Source organism: Lutra lutra, chromosome 9 (genome assembly GCF_902655055.1).
Source record: "Lutra lutra chromosome 9, mLutLut1.2, whole genome shotgun sequence".
NCBI classification, from domain to species: Eukaryota; Metazoa; Chordata; class Mammalia; order Carnivora; family Mustelidae; genus Lutra; species Lutra lutra.
In genome coordinates this window covers 122,399,879-122,405,878 of record NC_062286.1, presented here as the reverse complement: position 1 = coordinate 122,405,878, position 6,000 = coordinate 122,399,879, and positions in this window count along the sequence as shown.

Genomic DNA, 6,000 nt, shown 5'->3' with positions numbered 1-6,000 from the left:
CTAGGGTCCCCCTGAGCCTCGGTGGTACATCCTTCAAGAGCCAGGGGGAGGTCACCAGGTCACAGGTCAGCAGTACACGGCTCCACGCACAGGGAGAGCTCTGGCCTGCGCAGTTTCCACCGCCCTCACAGTGCTCGGCCCCTCGTCCTTGCTGCTTTGGAAAGTGGCCTTCAACAGCCTTGTGAAGTGCTGTGACCCCAGAGAAAGGGGTCCCCGGGACTGCTCCAAGGCATTAAACTCTTTATGGACATTTTTAATTGACAATTTGGGGTGAGTGCCCTGGTCTCCTTCCTGAGAGGACACCTGTCACCCAACTGTTATGAATCCTTGAGGCCTTTTGGGGGCTGGGTGGAGGAGAGGGACTGGGGATGCACAGGAGAGTCTACCCATCAGACATGGAGGTGGCAGGAAGGGGAGCAATGGGGTGCTTGTGCCCAGGCTCCCACCTGGGATAGCTGGTGAGTGATCGCAGTGTTCCCGTGACAGCAATCTGTAAAGAACATTCTCGGTGGGAGACAATTCGCTGGGTTGGGACACGTTGGCCATTGGGAGGCCCAGAGGTCAGGGAGGAAGTTGCCTGGCACAGCAGACTGGCCAGGCACATCTCACCATCCACTCCGAAGTGGGAACCGCCCCTCTACCCCAAATCAGCAGGCCTGTATTTCCCGAGGCTGCAGCTCCGCCTGCCCCCGGCCTTCCCTGAGCTCACCCTTCCCCTTGGGTGGATCTCCAAGCCCTCACATGCTCAGCAAAGGACCCCATGCCCACCCAAACCTGCTTGAGGTCATGCTCCCTGGACCCCACGTTCTGCCAGCTCCTGCCTCTCTCAACATTGTGGCGAATTCCCCTTTGGCTCCCCACACTGCAAGCCGGGACCAGTGCCCCTGTGACAGTGAGCCCATTCTCGGCCAGGTTCTGGCAAACGCAGTGCCATCTCTCGGCTCTACCCTTAGTTGGCGTCTCCTTGCACCCAGGACTATCGACCACTGCCCCATCTACAGCCTCATCTCAGTCCCTGACGCCACCCTCTCCTGTTTCCCTTGCCACCCCGCCTCTCAGCTGCTGTTCATGGCCCTTACCGGGATTTCTGCCCAGCCCTTATGGGCTCGCGGTGCCCCCAGAGCCCTCGCCTCTGCTTACGCACACCCTCTCCACCCTCACTGCAGGTGCTATCTGTGCGCTGCTGCCTCTGACCCCCAAACATCCTGCCCGGCCCTGGGCTCTGCATCCTCGTGGCAGTGCTCACCCAGCAGCTCGCCATCTTGCTCAAACTAAAATGTGGTTGTTTTCTCTCGCCTCTCCCGACAGTCGGAACCACAGCGCATGTGTTCGGTCTTGTTGATACTTCTCAGACCCATTTCCATCTCCATCTGCCTCCCTGGTCTGGGGGCTATTCTCACTCTGCCCATGACTATGGACCTCTTTTTCCCAGGTCCACTCTTGCTTAAAACAAGCTCCATTGCTTGGAATTATCAGTGGCTCCCCACAACCCTTAGAATAAAATCCATACTGCATAATTCTGACCTCTTCCCTCTTTTCTAACCTCATCGCTTCCCACTCTGCCCTCCACTCACGATACTCCAACCACAAAAGTCCCACCATCCCTCCCACATTATCTTCTTCCTGCCTCTGGGCCTTTGCACGTGCAGCTTCTGCTGTTTGAACATGCTTCCTGCTCGCACATGAGTCCTTCTTCTTCAAACTGCCTACTGCAGTTTGATCTTGCCCAAACATCTCTCCTCAGAGCAGTCTCCCTTGAAGACCATTACACTCTCCTAGCCAGCACCAGGTCTGTCTCCCTTGTAGCTTATTTTTTGGGGGAGATTGCTTGTTGATAGGTATGGGCCTTTCACCTACAGATGGGATGCTCTGTGAGACAGGGCCTGCCGCTGTCCGGTCCCCATCAAGGATTCTCACTAAGTATTTGTTGATGGGCTAAAAGTATCTAAGCAGAGATACTAAGTGACGGAACCCGAGCCCCAGGCACTAGGGATACAGGAGAGGATGCCGAAAGCCCTAGCCTATGTGGAGTTCATAAGCAGGTAGAGGAGACAGACAACCCGCAGGTGCACAGATAATTCCATCCTCGGCTTTCAGGGCTTGGGAGTGGGATGACAGAAATGCAGGGTGAGGGCAAAGGGCTTAAAGGGTGACCAGAGCCTCTCCTTGCCATGGAGTGGAGGCAGGCCAGGTTCCTTAGACAGGACAGTCAGAGAAGACCTTCTATCAGAGACCTAAGTGACGCGAGGGAGTGAGTTAAGTGAGGACGGGAGCAAGAGGCCTGCCAGGCAGAAGGAGGATATTCATTTTCTCGGGCTGCTGTAACAAGTATCACAAAGGTGAACAATGGAAATTCATTAGCTCACAGCTCTGGAGGCCAGAAGCCCAAGATCAAGTTGCTGACCAGGTTGGTCCTCTCTGAGAGCTATCCAGAGAATCTATCCCAGGCCTCTCTCCTAACTTCTGGGGGTTGCTGGCAACCTTCAGCCTCCCTTGGCCTGTAGATGCAACCCCTGATCTTCACCTTCATCTTCCCATCTCCTTCCTCTGTGAGTGTGTGTCCGAATTTCTCCTTCTTATAAGGACACTGGGTTTATCAGGTTAATGGTCCGCCCTACTCCAACAAGACCCCATCTTAACTGAACTAAGTACATCTGCAGTGACCCTGTTTCCAAAGAAACATTCAAAGAAACATTCCAAAGAAACATTCCAAAGAAACACATTCAGAGCTACTGGGGTGATGACTTCAGTATATGAATTTGGGGGAAATATAGCCCATAATGGAGAGCCTCTAGAGGAAAGGCCGGTGGGAGGAACAAGCCTGGTGTGTTCCGGGAACAGTAAAAGAGGCCTGTGTGGGTACAGGACAGAGCGAGGGGCAGGGAGGGGTATGATGGAGGTGGGACAGGTGGGCGCCTCACACAGGACCTGGGTGGCATTTGCTCCACGCACGGTGGGGAGCACTGAGTCTGAGATAGGACTTCTGTCTGTAAAGATCTTTCTGGCTGCTGCGTGGGAAGTAACCAGCACAGAGCAAACATGGATGTGGGGGTCCTCTGAACCTGAGAAGGGAGGAGACCCAGCAAGCATGCAGTGGAAAACAGGACAGGCTTTGAGGACTGAGGAGGAGACGTGCAAGAAAGCCAGAGAGCAGGAGAGGACTTCCACCCGCAGAAGGAGTAGGGGTGTCCAGAAGGTGGGAGCAGTCACCTGTGGGCTGTGAACACAAAGGCTGGAATGGAGGTGAGGCTTGGTGGCTGGAAAGCTATCAGCACCCTCCATGCAAGAAGTACCCAGGCCAACTACTTGCGAGGGGAGGGGAAGGAGACAGAGAAGGGAGGCAGGGTGGATGGGACTCACTCTCCAGTGCCAGATCTGGCGATGTTGGTGTTCTGAGCGGACGCAGCAGGGACGTGGAGCAAGGACAGGTGTGACAACTAGTGATCGGATGGGGCCAAGGGTGCAGACAGATGCATGTTAGGCTAAACAAGATGTAATTAAACTGCCTACCTCTCCTGGGTAACTTGAACTCCCCTGCGTTCCCCTCCATGGGTGATAGAAATTCATGTGGGCAAGAGTTCTGTCTTGCCTCTAGCCTGGGATGGGGATCCTTGTTCATCTTCTATCCTCCAGGCCACCCGCCATGGTGAGGAAAACTGAAGAGGGCTGAGTATATTTAGCTTTGCATTAAAGCCTGGTATGCAAGCAGCACAATGCGTAGGTCTGGAGTGTGCAGCTCCAGGATGATTTAATGACGCACGTACCAAAGTCACTGCCCCCCCAGATCAAGATACCCAGCAGTTTCATCCCCTGGAAGCTCCTTGGCACCCAGCCTCCAGAAGTGATTACTACCCTGACGTGCATCACCCATGAGTGGTTTTGCTTGTTCTTGAACTTCATGTGAACGGAATCGGTGTATTCCTTGCCTCTGGCTTCCTTCACTAAACATAGGTCTATGAGATTCACCCACGTTGGTGCAAGTAGACTGACTTCGTTCTTTCTCATTGCCATGGAGTGTTCCTTTATAGGAATATGCCGCATTGGATCTATTTGTCTGTTCTCCTGTTGATGGACCTTTGAGTTGTTTCTGGTTTTCCATGATGACAGAGAAAGATGCTGTGAGCGTTCTGTGCACATCTGTTTAGGGGAACCCACACACTACTTCCCACTCAGGTATTCCTCATAGTAGACCATCTGGGTCAGAGGGCAGGTGTCTGCTTCACCTTTGTAGACAGTTTTCCAACAGGGTAATTTTTCTTAAAAGTCATGTTCATTGATGTATGATCTATATAGGAGGACATTCGCTATTTTTTTGTTTTGTTTTCAGATTTTATTTATTTGAGGGGGGGGGAAGGAGGCAGGGAGGGAGAGCACAGAGGGAGAGGGTGAGGGAGAGACAAACTCCCCGCTGAGCAGGGAGCCCAATGTGGGACTCTATCCCAGGACCCTGGGATCATGACCTGAGCCGAAGGCAACCACTTAACCGACTGAGCCACCCAGGCGTCCCCTTCCCTCTTTCTGGTATGGGCAGTTTTGACAAATGCATATCGTAGCATAAATCTCTCTATAATTGAGGTAGAAAACATTTCTATCACTGCAAAACCTTCCCTTGGGGACCACCGACCACCACCACTCTGTTCCCTGTCCCTACGTTTCTGCTTTTTCCAAAATGTCATTATCAGGGGAATCACAGAGTGTTTGAGGTCCAGTTTCTTTTACTTATCATCACACATTTGAGACTCACCCACGCTGTTGTGGATTTCAGTATTCGTTCCTTTCTATTGCCGAGAGCTGCTCTGCCATGAGGCTGGGCCACCTTTTTGGGTTGGCACTTTTCCTCTCCATTAATTGAAGGATATTTGAATTGTTTCCAGTTTGGGGCAAATGTGTATAAAATCGCTCTAAACATCCACAGTAGTGATGTGTGCATGGACGAAAGTTTTTGTTTCTCTAGCTGAATGCCCAAGAGGGGATTGTGTGTTCTACGGTCTAACACTACAAGGAACTGTCCAACAGCTTTAAAGGCTCTGCCATTTGGCACTCCCACCAGCAACGGACGAACATTCCAGTAGCTCCTCGTCCCTGACAGCACTTCATAGCATTTTATTTTGTTCTTATTTTAGCCACTCTCGTGAGTATGTAGCAGTCCAGCTACCCCTTGTTTTGTCAGGGCGGCTGGAAGGGTTTTGAGTGGAGAAAGGGCACAATCAGATGTATGTCCAAGGGCTGGCTGGGGCGGAGCCAGGGGAGGGGGTACCGGAGTGGATGAACCTGGACCCTGGGATCTGGGAAGAACTTGGGGCATTGTGACAAGGCCATGCCAGGGGCGGCCCTGAGGACGCAAGTGAGAGAATCTGAACAGGGTAGGGTTCCGAAGGCGTTCAGGAGGAGCTGGTAGGACTTGGCTGTTGTGTTCACTGCTGACTTAGGTCGGGGTCTACAGGGCCAGTCTGTGAGACAAGAACTGAAGTGAGGTGGTAGAATTATTAAAGACGTGACTCCAAAACAAACAGGTCAGGGAATGGGGAAGCAGGACAGGAAAGAAGGAGGAGGTGGACAAGGTCCTGCAGGGGGTAGCCCTAGTCTGATCCTACAAGGAGCTCTGGAGGGTCAGGCCCCTCTGAGTTGTTCCTCCTAGAAGCAAGGAAGCTGGGCTTGCACACTCCTGCACAGGATCAGCAAAAGGGTCTAGGGGCACATCATGGGGCTGGAGGGGGGTGATATTAAACCCCCACACACTTCTGGCTCTCAAAACCTGCCAGAAAAGAAGGTTCCGGAGTACAAGAATAGTCCTCCATAAAACAGCTGCAGGGGCTGGTTGTAGGAAACTAAACAGAACAAAAATGGGGTTGGGAGAGCAGAGAAAACTGGCCGAAAGGGAGCTGAAAGGATGGACACAGAGCATTCACGTGAGCCACGACCAGCACTGTCTCAAGCACCTAGAACAGTGCCTGACACCTAGCAGATGTCCCATAAGTCCTTGGTGATGCAAGGAGTGGC